Here is a 15,705-nt window from a genome sequence, read left to right as displayed (position 1 = left end):
GGAAGGGGGGGCTTCAATCCGGGGGCGCCGGCTGGGGGCGGCCGGAGGGGTGGCCGGGGCCGCTTCTCCAGGAGGACCCGACCGGCGGATACGCGGGCGGCGCTGCCCGGCGGGAAGCGCGCGGGGGCCCCCGGAGCCGGGCGGGAATCCGCCCCGGCCACGCGCGGGATGTCAATCCCCGCTCCGCTAGGCCGAGCCTCGCCCCCCACACGTGCGCGGGGAGTGGCCCGTGACCGGCTGCCCCCGGCCCTCCCTACCTGTTGGCCGCCGGGAGCCCGACTCACCTTGAACTCCCGGGCCGGAAGGTGCCCGCGGTCCCTGGCCGGGATCCCCAGCTCGGGAGCGGAAATATGCGCCTTTGATCTGCCCCGCCATCTCCGAGCCCGGCTCACCGGCTCCTCACATGCAAACCCAGGTTGAGTTGCCTTTCTAGGGAAGCGGGAGAACCCACCAACTTCCTTCTACGAAGGTCACTGGGTGGCCCAGGGCGCTGCCGTGAAAATGGGTGTGCGAGCCCTTCCGTCCTGTTCTCCGTGGGTAGAGCGTCTGCCTCAGGCTTTTCTTTTATTCTGGAAGCTGCCTACCTCCATATTCACACACAAAGACCTAGCAGCCGTGGCTTGGCCAACTTTTCCTACCTGTTACTTTTGCTCCCTTCACTGCCTCCTGCCTTCCACCCTCCCCGAACCTTGGCGCCTCTTGATAATTTGGCCCGGCACCCTCACCCCACCCAAGGAATTTTGGGTGGGTTTTTTTTTGTTTCCTCTCCGTTTTCCTTTTATTCTATGCACACAGACACCATCTTCACGTAGATACACCTGGTTATCCGAAATGGTTACGTTGCCATAACCATATGGTTACCCACCACGGAGGTACATCTGCTTATTACGTGCTCACCATGGTACCCAGGGCTGACCCTGAAATGCCGGGATATTCTTGGATCCTTTGGGTCTGTGTCAACCAGAACAGAATGAATCTCGAGACCTGACCACGGGTTTCCTTCCAAGCCCCTGGAGAAGGCAGAGCGGTCAGAATCTTGCAGAGCGCTGGCTTGTGGTGTCTGTCCCAGCCGGCCCCAGCTGTGCACGCGCTAAATGACTGCTCTGCACTTATGGTCTGAGGGTCCCAGTGGAGGCCTTGCACAGCCACTTCCGTCCTGCTGGCCTCAGGGCTCACATGGCCCCACACCCATGACTCCCGCTCCTGGGGGGCCAGCCTTTCTAGCTGCCACGTTTTCTTCCTTCGCCTCCAAGGGGGTCTTCTGGAACTCACTCCCCAAGAGAGCTGACCCAGCCCCCTCGCCTTGGCTGCCACTGTGTACAGAAAGCTTCCAGATCTCTCACTTATTTTGTGGCATGTCTTCTATGGTCTGGGATCCTAGAGCTTCTATTCTTTCCCTTTCACTCTGTGACCCGTGTAAGGTATACGGGTGTGGTACACTGCTGGTGGCCAATGGTTGCACAGACTGTGCACTGCTCAACTCTAGGACTTGCGTGCACTTGATAGTCTGTGTGAGAATGACTCCCCCTAGAGTTGTACAGGTCACACCACAGCCTGTATACCAATGAAGGTGTTGGGGTCTGGTAGGAGCTTGAAAAAAATGCCCTTGAGTAACTGAAAAGAAGTCCGGCCAAAGAGAGACTAGAAGTGGGGAGAGCACAGCTTGGGGACGTCTTGGTTGTATACCAGTGCCTCCTGCCCTGCCTGGGCATCTCTCGTTAACCACACACAGGGAATGTGGTGTCACCAGCCAGTGCCTTCTCTCCTAACACTTCCCCGAACTTGAACCTGATAACTCTGCCCCCCACACTCTCCCTCGGTTGGCTTCCGGCTGACCTCTGGGATGCCCTCCCTGTTGTACCACTCGAGCAAAATGTCCTGATTCCTGAAACTTAATATGTTGATAAGCAAGATCATCTTTCCTCTTGTATTGCAACCAGGGCATAACCTTGCTGTCACTTTCTTTGACCTCCACGTTCTCACCGACCCTCAGTTCTGTGGCTTTGCCCACATCACGGACTCCAGCTCCGTCCTGTCCCCCTGCTTATACAGCTACTCTTGTAGCCCAGGTCCTGATGCTTCTCCACACCATTGGCTCGGTTGGCTTTTCCCTCCAGCTTCCCTTCTACGTTCATTATTTTCCTAAAGGATGAGTTTTGGGAGGCCCATCCTTTGCATGTAGGTTCTTCCTGACTTTCTTACAAGGATTTGCTTCCCTTTTTGTTCACCTCCCCCTCTGGTCTTCTCTCTGATTCGGACACTTCATCCTAAGGAACCTGTTTGCTATCCTTGACGTGGTCTATCCGTGAGCCTTCTGGCTCTATCATTTCCCTTGGCCTTGGAATGCCCCTCCTGCTTCTCTACTCTGGCCTGTGTTTTTCCTTTTCCTCCTAAAACTCAGCTTCCTCCATGAAGCTTCCCTAACGAACTTAACCAGCACATCAGCATCCACGCAGCTTCATGGAGCAAGTTTTCCCTCCTGGTGCCTGTGTCTGACCCATCTTGTTTATCCATTCAATACAGCATTTCTCGAAGGTCCATTAGAGTCCGTAAGTGTCCGGACAGATGCCTCACTGAGTGATCGGGGGGCGGGGTGGGTGGACGGGAACTAAAACAGCTAGCTACAGGACAGAAGGAAACACCTACATAGAAACCAACCGCTGGTCGGAAGCAAGGAAGAGGCTGATTCCTTTGATGTGGGATTGGAGTTGATTTTGCTAAAGAGGTGGTGCTGGAGCTGAGCCTTGAGGACAATAAGAATTTTGAAAGAAAGGATGGAAGAGCATTCCAGGCTCTGGGGAAAGGCATACCATGTGTGGACGAGTGAAGGTGCGTGGCTCTTCAGAGATGGCTGGAAGGAAGGTCCGTGTAACTGCAGGGGGAGGAGGGGATATAATGGGAGAGCAAGCTGGAAAGTTGGGGTGGGGTGGATGCTGAGGGCTTTTTGTGCTGTGCTGAGAAGTCTGGACCATGAGGGGTGGGTTTGTTGGCCCTGTGGGTGCTGCCATCTTCCTGACCATTTAGCTCACTGTACGCAGTTCTCTGTTCCTGGCCGCAATCCCCACTCTGATTATACCCTCTGTGGGCAGGGACCATGCTGGTCTTATTCACTATTGTATCCTCGTTACTAATGGGCACCTGGCACATAGTAGTTATTCGATATACAGTGGCTCTGGGTACATGTATATATCCTTTTATCTGTGGGTAATGGGTAGCCATTGAAAGTTCACAGGACATGGCAATCTGATTGAGGAGGGTAAGTCTTCTCTAGTATGCAGCATGAATTAGAGCAGGGAAGGTATGGAGGTTGTGGAGGGGAAGGTAATATGTTTTTAATTTGTCTTTTAAATAATATTTGCAAATCCACTGAAGTAGTTTTTAAATGACAAAAGCATTTCATCTACATTTTAAAATTCACATAACATAGAAGGGCATTAACTAGGCAGGCCAGGTTGCTCTCACAAGTAGACTCAAAGCACAGAACCTCAGACAGTAGAAGTGTCTTTCTTAACAGGCCCGAGGGGATGTTTCAGATGAAAAGGTTAGGTTGGATCCCTCCTCAACACAGCCATTCTGGCTACCAGGCTGATGGCAGTTCATGGTCTTCAACCCATAGTTTCTTTTTTCTTTCTTTCTTTCTTTTTTTTTTTAAATATATTTTTATTGATTTTTTACAGAGAGGAAGGGAGAGGGACAGAGAGTTAGAAACATCGATGAGAGAGAAACATCGATCAGCTGCCTCCTGCACACCCCCCACTGGGGATTGAGCCCTCAATCCGGGCATGTGCCCTTGGCCGGAATCAACCTGGGACCCTTTAGTCCGCAGGCTGATGCTCTATCCACTGAGCCAAACCACGTAGGGCAACAGTAGTTTCTAAGGTTCCTTTGGTTGTCATCACCGTCTTTCTACCCCCTTAAAGGGGAAAAGAGCATGGAGGAGTCCATGGAGGCCTCACGGCCAAGCTTGGAAGTGTGGCACCCATCATTTCTGCACACATTCTGTTCCATAGAATTCAGTAGCTGCAAGGGAAGCTGGCACATGCAGAGTCGCCTAGCAGCCATGTGCCAGCTACTATGGAAGACAAGAAGAACAGATTTGGGAGAACAGCGAGCAGTCTCTGTGTCAGTTATAAAAGATATAAGATAAAAAAAGCGCCCACCCTCCCACTGCCCAGGCATAGCACTCCTGTGTACGGTACCTGTGTCCACGTAGTGAATATTCTGCTTGTTCTTTCTCAGAGCTTCTGTACAGGGCTCTGAACCTATATAGGCACAGAGTGAAAATAGCTACTGACCTAGTGCATGCAGACAAGCATCAGGCTCTCACATATTATTTTATTATTTAATCCTCGCAACAACACTTGGAGGGAGGTACCGTTATTTCCTCCGTATTTCAGGTGAGGAAACTGGTGCCCAGAGAAGCGAAGGCACTTGTCCAGAGTCATTCCGGAACTCCATTCTGACTCTGCTAAGGAGAAGTTGGCTTATGGGCCCCGTCACCTGATGCTGAGGTTAGTTTAGGGGAAAAGGGGTGATAGTGGTGTTTGAAAGCAAACATGTGGTTAAAAATAACAGGGTCTGGGGTGAGCGCAGCCCAGACACAATTCCTGCAACCCCATGGCAGGTCCCCACACCTTCTCTGTGGACAGGGACCGAAATGCAGCTTTCTCCAGAAAGCGCCGAAGCAGGAAGCCTGGCAGGAGGAGCCCCCGTGCATTCATCCCGCCTGGCGGTCTTTGAAGTGCTGTGGCCTTCAGAGATTCCTTGGCACTCATTTCAGCCTTGTTAACAGAATTCCTGTATCTGCCAAGCTGATGAATGCCTGCCCTGGCTGTAATTATTCTTATTAGCCTGCTGAATAGGAACTCCCGGTGTCAGTGCTCATTCCTTACAGGGCAGTCGGGCTGGTCCGCGTGTATATGGCTATTCTGTTGTAGTGACGGCGTGCTGAGCGGATTTTAACCCCGGAGATGGAACGTAGGTTTTCATATCGGTGCCGAGTCTGGCAGTGAAATAAGGTGTGTGCTCGTCTGTCAGTGTGTGACTGCATCTCACTTTATCAAGCGAAGTTGGGGTGGGGGAGCTGTCAGGGCATTTTATGGCTCTGCTGTTTAATTGCATTGGTTTCTTAAAGGCAGGATCGCAGGGCCATTTGACGCTCTGCTTTGGGAAAATAACTTGAACTGGCAAAAATCCTCCGTAATTTATCTTCTGGAAAAGGCCAAGTGCTGCATTTGGCACAGCGGTGGTTTTTTAAGATCTTGGAAGATTTCCCCCCACACCAACTGTAGTTTTTGGGAAGCCACGGGATTAGACCCAGTCGCGGCTGCTGCTGCCGCCCTGGACCGGTGCATAGACGAGAGATAGTGACACTGTGTACACGTCTGCGTTCTTCGAATGCTGATTTCGCCACAATGCTCCCCGAGTGTTGGTGCGAGATTATGGAGTCGCTAAGCAGCATGATTCAAGTTTAAATACGATGCGCTGGGACCTTAATTGCGTCCTGCCTCGCACCTTTCTAAGCAGCTGGAATGTGAAAGTGTTTGCATCACTCATATCATTCAGGGGATGGAGTACATCCCCTCTGGCGGGTCTAGGAGGAGTCTGGCTTAGCACCATGCTTAAGGGTTCAGGGCACATTTCGGAATGGGTGCTACCTTTGAATCCTAATAAAATAGAGGCAGTGTGCAGAGAGACAGGTTACTTCACAGGTGCTACAAGGGACACCAAGCCAAGAACATCCTGATCGTGGCTCTTCCTCGTTTTTAGTCAGAGCTGGATTGGGCCAGGACTTCCCGGCTTTTGTGCGGTGGTAAGGACCTGCAAGGGGTTCAGGTGGGTTGTATTTGTGTCGCGCTACCGATGCCCTGAGCCCCCAGAGCTGACAGGTCAGAGCTGCCCCTAAACCAGACACTGTGGTTACCCCAAGAGCCATACAGATGTGATCGCTTCCTGTGTGTGCTGTGATCTGATGGAGGTTGGCAGTTACATCTTTTACCTGGCGAATCACAGCCCTTAGCCCCAACCTGGCCTTGAGATATGAGCTGTTTGAGGATGGATGTTGAGAAGCTCGGTGACCTGGAGAGCGGCCATTTATTCACTCCGTTAATACTGAGAGTGTTCAGTAACCCTGGCCAGGCGTTGTCCCGAGTGCCGGGGATTCTGCCGTGGACAGAGCTGACTCAGATCTGCCCTCCAAGGTGGGGCAGGATGCACCAGACCTGTGGTCGGTGTTGTTGCCAGAATGTGCACACCACCTGGATGATGGAGGTGAGGGTCAAGGTCAAGTTCTTGGGAATGCCCTGCTGGGGAACAGGAAATGGAAGGAAGGGCTCTGGAAGGAGTGGCCAGAGGATGGCAGAAGAACCAGGAGTGCACTGGGTAGAGGCCAAGCAGAGATGAGTGTGAGTAGACTTGTTAAAGAAGGGTTGGTCAAATGCTGCTATAAAATCAGAGAGAGAAAGGCAAAGAGTGGCCTTGGATTTGGCAACTGAAGAGGAGGGAAGTGAGAGGTTGTAAGCAGATCCCTGGGGGATTCAACTGATTGCTAACGTTTGAGGTGCCCTGGTCTGGATGACTGCTTGACACACAAGAGTATTTGGTGGCCTGGTCTTCCTGGGCGAAGTGTGAGGCCAAGGCCATGCTCAGAGTCAGAGCGAGAGGAGTGTGGGTGGGCTCCGTGGGAAGGTGGAGCCATTCAGTTAGCCATGAGGATGGGTCGGCTTAGGTCTGTAGTGGAGGCAGCCAGCCTGGTTCCCTGACTCGATCCCACCAAGTTTGGCAGCCCGGGATCACATGGTGTGGTCTCTCCATGCCATGAGGGTGGGAGGATGAAGGATGCGGGAACCTGTAGGGAGCTGCCTCACGGAGACTCGTCTCCAAGGAGTCCAGGTGGGAGAGGCAGGTGAGTGAGGCTGGAAGGGCTGATACATGGCAGACGGTTTCAGGGGCCAGAGGGCATTGATGAGGGCGAAAAAGCATATTCAGAGGCACAAGGGAGTGGGTGGGCCAGGAAGGTAGGCGGTGAGGACCAGAAGAAGTAACTTCTGCATCCAGGGTCTTGGGAGAGGAGACGGTGGTGTGACTTTTTAGAAGCATCAGTCCCAGGTATTGTAGGGAAAAGGTGTGGCTAAGATGAGCGGGGGTTGGGGGACAGGTGTGCTGAGGAGGAACCAACCTCCCTAAGAAATTCCTTCCTACCTTTTACATAGCACTTCCGTTACGCCATGCACTGCACTCTCCATATATTAACTCACTTAGTAGGTTTCAAAACCCCACGAGGTCGGTACTATTGCCCCCATTTGATAGATGAGGAAACTGAGTCACAGAGAGGTGACGGAATCGGCTCAAGGTCACACAGTCAGCGGCAGAGCTGCTGGGATTTAAACCCACTTGGCGGGCTCCAGATCTGAGCTCATAACCGCGGCACCCTGCTCCACCTCTTCATTAGTCTAGCTATTCAGAGTCAAACATATGTTTGCAAACCTAGAAAGGAATTGATACAATTAGCCACAATGTGAGAACATTTGTTTCCTCGTATTCTGGAACAGGAGGCTTGGATTCTGGCCCTGGATCTTCCACTCACTAGTTTTGTGACCTTGGACGCATTGAAAAATAGCTCTTAGCCTCTGGAACGTCAGGGGCTGGACCAGCAGCCGACCCCGAAGGTCCCCTTCCATCCCCGGAACTCTTTGAGTCCACGCTGACCCCTGCTGTGGGCCATATGGGCTGTTGGGTCCAGCCCTGGCTCCTGGCCCATCTTCCCCAGCCTCCCTCCCGTCTGCAGCCTGTGCTCCTTATCTCTCACCTGCCTGGCACCTCTCTACAACCGGGCGGCGGGGGCCTCGGAGGGCTCTGGGAACTGTTTGTCATTCTGTCACCATCAGCAGCTGCTTCCTCCTTCCAGTCCCGTCCCTGTGCTGGGAGATGGCAGCTCTCCCCACCCCCAGGGTTCTCTAGGCTACGGAGGTGTCCCCACCACCAGGCGGACCGCGCTTGCAGGTGGACTTCTGGGAAAGGTCAGGGAAATGATAGAACCAGCAAGGCGTTTCTAGGAGACAGACTGTTTCTTATTACTGACTTTGGGGCAAGTTTCGTTGAGGACAACAGCCGTGAGTCCGTTGGGGGTGAGTACCCGAGGCCCAGCCTTAGGAGCGGGACTGTGTTTTCTTCCACACGTGGCCCTCGCGTCCAGGGAAGAGCCTGCCAGACGTTGATGCCCGACAGGCTCTCCTTTTTTTTGTTTTGTTAATCCTCACCCGAGGAAATTTTTCACCATAGATTTTTAAAGAGAGTGGAAGAGACACAGAGAGAGAAACATTGATGTGAGAGAGACACATCGATTGGTTGCCTCCCGCACGCACCCTGACTGGGGCAGGGGATCGAGCCTGCAACCGAGGTACGTGCCCTTGACTGGAATCAAACCCTCGACCCTTGAGTCTGTGGGTTGATGCTCTAACCACTGAGCAAACTGGCCAGAGTGGCTCTCCTTTTCCTAATACCCCCGAGACGAGGGCTTCGGTGTGTTCAAATGCCTCCTCAAGGGCCGGGGAGTTGAAAGCAGACGTCTCCCACCAATAGTCTTAATCGGCTAAGAAACGTGCTCCCGGTGTTTGGGGCCTTTCTTCCTTTTTATCCCTGAGTCTGAACGGGGAAGGTTCAAAACGATGTCGGAGGCAATGACAACTAAAAGGATCCAACCTGGAAGACCTCCATTCTGCTGGGAACCTGTGCTTGCAAACCCAGTCGCCAGCGCACCCGGCTACTTCGAGGTGCAGCCAGTCTCCTGGCCCAGTGCCGTTCTCTCGCTCGTGGCGGATGCAGATATTCTTGCGGCTTCTTACGAACCCTCTCCGAGAGGGTCCCCTGCTCTGTTTGGCATGGCTCGCTGCCTTTGGCCATTCTGGGGGTGCAGGGGTGGCCGGTGCTTTCTAAGGGCTCTGCCCCTCCAGCATGTCCTGGGCACCAGAGACTAGCTGGCTTGGTGTCTGTCCAGGGTGCCGCTGCTTTGCTTCTGCTGCAGAGAGGAGTTAAAAACAAAACGGCTTTTGGCATGGCTATTCATTTTTCCATTTTCAGAAGCCTGGCAAGTCCAGTGTTTTCTTATTTATTAGAAGGCATTATAGTCCATCATCTTTGACGGACAAATCCATACCGCCAGTTCTAAGTGAAGACCGAGCATAGCGCCTGGCCCAGCGCCTGGCACAGGCTGGGCGCTGAGTCATGTTGCTCAAAGGCACAAATGGATGTCCCGCTGTTACCCGAGGCCGCAGTCCGAGACATTCCCCCTTTTCCTGGTCGTCTTAGTTTTTACTCCTTGAGCAGCATTTAGGGAGCCTTTGCCACGTTCCCGACACTGTGGGAGACGATGAAGGAATTAGGAAATGGAGGCCAACGTGGAAGCCGAACCAGTTACACCGAACAGCAGGATGGGTGGCTGGTGCTTGTTTCGCATCCGAGCGGATGCGTTTTTAGGGAGCTGTGCGTATGGGGCTGTCGGAATTATGGGGATGAAACGGAGGCCTGGGCTGACAGTAAGGGAGGCCTTCATGGAGCAGGTGGGACTGGGAAGTGGTTTGAGCCGGGAGCAGGAAAAGCATTTCGGGTACGATAATGACCGGTGGTAGGTAGGTGATCAGCGTGTTTGAGTTGGTGTCCCATTTGGGGATTAGCCGGAACAGTGAGAGAGACTCCGGGGATGCATTGAACTCCGAGGACGGAGGCTGGCGGAGAGGAAGAAGGTGAGCAGAGTCACCCTGCAAGGGGTCGTCAGCGCCCGCAGAGCAGCTAAGAGCCCACACGCACTGGCGAGGCTGCTGAGGTCTGCCGGGGCTCACAGGAAGCTCGCCTGCTAAATTCAGGTGATGCGTCAGGCCATAATCCTATTTTTGGTTGTTTCTTACAAGGAAAATGGCTCATAAAACAATTACTGATATTCCCCTTAGGTAGTTTATCAGAGCATTTCTTCTAAGGACTATCACCTGGTAAGAGGCACCGGTAAGTTTCAGAGGAAGAATGGGGGATTTTAGATGGGTTTTCTATGGAAACAGCTCTATACAATCATGTGGTCTATTCATCAGAGTCCTACATTAATAACAATTTATCCCACAAGCAAGTTTCATCTGAAACAACAGGATGAGTCCCGAAAGCTTCGTGTCTTTCCTGGCTCGTAAGTAACCGGGGAGGGTACCCCTGCGCCCGCACCTCAAGGTGGTATATCACTGCCCAGTTGTCCCCTCAGGGACCCAAGGCCTAAGGGAGTTACCTCGCAGCAGGATGGGAGCTTGTTCCTAAGAAAACAGCAATGATGCGGCAAGCTTGCTGTTCTGCCCAGTGTGGTCACTGCAGGCATTTGGACCTCAAAACAAAGAGGTGTGGAGCCCGTCCAGCGTGGCTCAGTGGTTGAGCATCGACCTATGAACCAGGAGGTCACAGTTCGATTCCCAGTCAGGCCACATGCCCAGGATGGGGTGTGCAGGAGGCAGCCGATCAGTGATTCTTTCTCATCATTGATGTTTCTCTCTCTCTCTCCCTCTTTCTTTCTCTCTGAAATCAATGCAAATATATTTAAAAAACAAAACACAAGTGTGGAAACTGAGCACACAGTCAAATTTTGACGACTCCTTGAAGTTTTCCCAAGCGCCCCTCATTCCGTGTCCTTGGAAACGACTGGATAATCTATGCCCGAGTTGCCCCTCTTTTGTTTTTGATTCATCTTGGAACGATTTCCATTGGGAACTCAAGCTTCACTTCCGGGAGACAGGGGGGCCCGTTCTGAGCCGGGTGCTGCTGCCCGTGGCACGGACCAGCCTGTGCCAGTTCCTTTGCGGTGGGCTCACTGACCCGCATGCCTTGGACTAGAATGCTCTGACTGTTAGGGGAGTGCTGGTCTTCCTAGCCCCGAGGGTAAGCACCCTGACAGCAGGACCATGTCTGCTTTTATCTCGATGCCTAGGAATTCAAGTCTTTGAATGAGATTCATTTCTATGTTAATTTGTCTCATATATACTTCTACATCTATAATATATGCAACATGTGACATATATGAAATCTGTATATAGAATCGTGGACCTTAAGTCATAAAGGGGACAGAGGTTAGGTTGTGTCCTTACTATCATCGGAAGGTGTGCTTACTGTCCTTTTATTAGTATTTCCAAGAGGATTGCTGGTGACTTCCTTTCTAAGGCGTATGTTTGTGGGGTCGGGTAGGAGAGAATGAAGTCTGCCGTTCTTCCTCCTCGGCAGCTCCTGGGAAAGACAAACGACTCATGGCTTCTCATTGTCTCTCCTCTCCCTCCACCCCTTCCTCGCTTTGTGCGGGCGACACAACCTCTCCCATCCCCACTGGCACCGCTCCCTTCTAGGCCTCACTCGGTTGTTCATGGAGAGGAGGAGCAGACGTCTTCTGGTCCAGCTTGCGCGTCCAGGGCCTCGTGGCTCAGTTCGTCAGGACCGCAGCCCTCCTGCTGGTCCTCACTGTTGTAGCAGCAGCCGCTCTGGCCACATCGAGGGAAGGGGCAGTGATGCTGCAGCCGGCACATGGGCCGCCGGCTGCCTCATTCATAACCACTGGTTATTCTCAGCACCGTGTCGGAAGTTATCCCAGAGCTCTGGGCCCATGAGGACAGCCCCTCGACTCCTGTAGATGCCGGTCTGGATGTGGAGTGTGACTTACACAGGAAGAACAGTGGCATCACAGAAGTGTCCAGGATTGTTAGGGGAAAAAGTGCTGAAAGCTTAGAGAACAGGAGAACATTCTGGACTAGTTTAGACAGAGGTGCTCTTGCAGACAAGGTAGGATGACTGACATAACCCTCTATACCAGCGGTTCTCAACCTGTGGGTCGAGACCCCTTTGGGGGTCGAATGACCCTTTCACAGGGGTCGCCTAAGACCATCGGAAAACACATATATAATTACATATTGTTTTTGTGATTAACCACTATGCTTTAATTATGTTCAATTTGTAACAATGAAATTGGGGGGTCACCACAACATGAGGAACTGTATTAAAGGGTCGCGGCATTAGGAAGGTTGAGAACCACTGCTCTATACCTATTTGTATCACTACCCGTGTCTCCTCTCTACCTGTACATCCGTTCTTGGGCTTTAGTGGCCTGTCTGGATTGGGAACCTTTTGTAAGGTCCACAGCACCCAGCTCATTGGCTTCTCAAGCCCCAGAGAAGAGTGATAATAAAACTGACGGGGTGAAATTTGGGGTTTGGAGCAGTGAGGTTGCATCACTTTCCAGGTACTGAGACCTGCTCTCTGGACTGATGTGTGTTTCTCTTACCACACACTCTTCACTTTCTGTGATGAGCTTAGCAAAGAGCTTTGAAAATTCATTGACGAGGAGCCATTTCTGATATAAATGAGACTAATGACTCCAGTTATAACCCACCTAGGTGATGGTCCAGAGATCAATTCCGGCTCTAAAATCCCAGTTTGCAGAAGCTCGTGCAGTCATGACGTCACCAGGCACGTCGCTGGGCTGGGAACGTGATGATGAGCAGGGAACCAGCCCTCTGCCCGTTCAAGGGGCTCACAGTCCAGCAAAGGAGGCAGACATGCCCGGGTGACCCTGGCAGCCGTGCCCATTGACCCTCAGCGGGCACATTCTGAACTCCGCCTGGGCTGGGACTGAGCCTGGGGGAGAATCAGGAATGGCTTCTGCAAGGTGGATGCGCGTGAGCGCATTAAGTCTGGACTAAGTAGAAAGCTTAGAGAACAGGAGAACATTCTGGACTAGTTTTTTGCTGGGCAGAGACGGGCTGGGTTATTCGTTTCAGCCAAGGGAAGAACACGGGCAAGAAATACAGCCTGTCCGACCTCCTCTCCCCGCCCCCACCAGCCAAAGGCCCCATTCAAACGCTGACAGTGCATGCAGCTTTTCACTAACCTTTCTGGGTGGGCACACCCTCACTTTGAATTCCGTGCCACTGGCTCGCGTCTCTCTTTGGTGACTTATATCCTTCCTTATATCGCAGTTTCTAAGCGCACCTCTGACCCTCAGCACATCACACATGAGTCACCCAAAAGAAGATGCAGGGGCTGACTTGCCTCTCTCTCGGGCGTGATCTGGCACGGGGGCCGCTTGCTCAATATTGTTTGTTGAATGAGTAACATTATATTTGTCTAGTGTATGTCCGGGAGGTCTTAGCTGAACCTTAAAAAAAAAAAAATGATTATCAGACCTGCTCTAGTAGAACCTATTTGCGTTCAGATGGGATTTTGAAGTCCTGCCATATGTGACTTCATTGCGCATTCTCTGCTGGCTGTGACTTGTTTGGTGCGCACACTGCTGCATGTTCATCACTTAGGGACTGTCTAGATGAAGCTGGCACAGTCCCTCCCTGCCAGGCCTCTCGGTGGCAGACGGGAAGAGACAAAGGTTTTTTCATTCGTTGAGTCAGATACGCCAAGAAAGGCTCCATAAAGCTTTACAATTTTGGCCTCCCTGTTCGCTTCTAGCTCGCAGCGGACTGGGAGCTTGACCTCTGTGTTCAGTTCTAGCTCACAGAGAACTGGGAGCTCCCTGTGAAAACCCATAGGCTCCGGTCTCTCTTAAAGGCCCGGTAAGGTTTCAGGCAAGGGGACTCAGGTGTCCTTTTATAAGGCAAACCGAAATAGCATAAGCTCTTTCGTGTCAGTATTTCAGCTCTGCCTGGACCCCTGGATTCAAAACTGCCAATATTTCCAAATGGCTCAGGCTGGAAAGTCAGGCTGTTTGCTTCTAGGCAGCTCAGCGAGACGGTAAAATTTGAGCCGTTGCAAAAATCCTTGGCCTGGACGCTGCAGGTCTTGATTTAGAATCATGTGGGTGATAACCCAAGAAATAAAATCGATTTCCCATGGATACCATGAGGGGGTGGGAGAGGGTAGATAAATTCAGTTTAGCCTTTATTAGCTCGTCTCTCTTAATGATGCCTCACGGTTGCCAATCCCGCGTATTGAAGGAAAGGTTGCAGGAATAGGTTACCTTGGAAAACGTGCCTGACTTTTCTGGCCTGCCCGCATCCATTCTCCGTGGCTGGAGAAAGTCGGAGGCATTTCATTATCTCCCCGAGCACTTCAAAGGTAGGCAGATGTTCATCTGGAAACAGTGGCCTCTTGATTATCAATTATCGGTACCGCCGAAAAGTCAGAGCCCTGAGCTGCCAGGAGCCCTCCTACACGGCTTTGGAAGAAAGTTCCCCGTTACCTTTTTTGAATATGAAAGTGTGAGATGTTAGAGTTCGTCTCGCTTAAAATAATGAAGGTAGTGTCTCAGGGAGAAAAAAAAAAAATTAAAGAACCTGGAAGGTATTTTTTTAAAAATATATTTTATTGATTTTTTACAGCGAGGAAGGGAGAGGGATAGAGTGTTAGAAACATCAATGAGAGAGGAACATCGATCAGCTGCCTCCTGCACACCCCCACTGGGGATATGCCCGCAACCAAGGTACATACCCTTGACTGGAATCGAACCCGGGACCCTTGAGTCCACAGGCGGACGCTCTATCCACTGAGCCAAACCAGTCAGGGCGGAAGGTATTTTTAACAGTCCCATTTCTCTGTTTCTCTCATCTACCTACTTCATCTTAAGAATATATACTTCTTCTCTTAGTAACTCCTTTCTGTTACTCTGCTGCCGATTTGGTTCCATTGCCCTTGAAGAATTTGAAACATTTTATAGGGAATTTCAAGCTTTCTCCTTCCTCCTCAGAGCAAAGGCACAATCAACAACAGGCGGGGCTAATGTCAGCAGCACAGTTGAAGGCCTTGACCGTGCAGTGTGTAGACAGGCCAGATAAGCCGGGTGTAGGCTCCCCACTTAATAGCTGTTATGACCTTCAGCAACTTGATTAACTTGCCCGAGTCTCCATTTCAGCCCTCCGTTTCCTCAGTTCTATGATAGAGGTGGCATCCTAGGACCAGCCTTATGGTCCCGTTCTGTGGATTTATCACGATGAATTATGAATAGTTGCTACCTCAGTGCATGGCATATAGGGAGATGCAGTATGTTATTATTCCAGTCTTACTGTTGAGAGATATTTGATGACATGTCAAAGTGAACACATGACAAAATAAGTACTTAAGAAATGCTTAAATGATTTTTAGCTGAAATGGATTCTTTGATTAATCAAGTATTTTTTTATCATCCCCCTCTGCCCTCTGTTAGTTTCTTATCCATTCTTTCATTTTCATGGTTATTCTAGGGATTAGAACATGCTTTGTGGACTTATTAGTGTCTACTGGTGGCCCTGTGTATTCCACTCTTTCCCTCACTTTTCATGCTGTTGATGTCACATATTTTAATTGTGCATATATTTTACGTTTCAGAAGACATTACTGGTGTTGTAGCATAGCATCCGTAATCAGTAGACTTACCCACATACTCATTCTTTCTTCTGCTCTTTATGCCTGTGTACTCTACTACCTTTCCTTCTATTAGAAGAACCACCTTTAGTATTTCTTTATGTTATTTTTGTAGTACCATTTCTTTTTATTAATTCTCTTTCAATTAATTGTTGAAAGTTGATGGAAAGCATATTTATATTTTTTTAAGGGGTGTTTTCTGTGTAGAACTTGAGATTGGCTGTTTTCTTTCATCACTTTAAAGATGTCATTCCATGGTCTTATGAGCATCTTTTCTGTTGAAAGTCAGCTGTCAGTGTGCTGTTGCTCCCTTCTCTGCCTGTCAGCAGTTTTACCGTGATGTGCTTT

Source organism: Myotis lucifugus, unplaced genomic scaffold (assembly GCF_000147115.1).
Source record: "Myotis lucifugus unplaced genomic scaffold, Myoluc2.0 scaffold_203, whole genome shotgun sequence".
Classification (NCBI taxonomy): Eukaryota; Metazoa; Chordata; class Mammalia; order Chiroptera; family Vespertilionidae; genus Myotis; species Myotis lucifugus.
Note: the sequence above shows the minus strand (reverse complement) of the source record.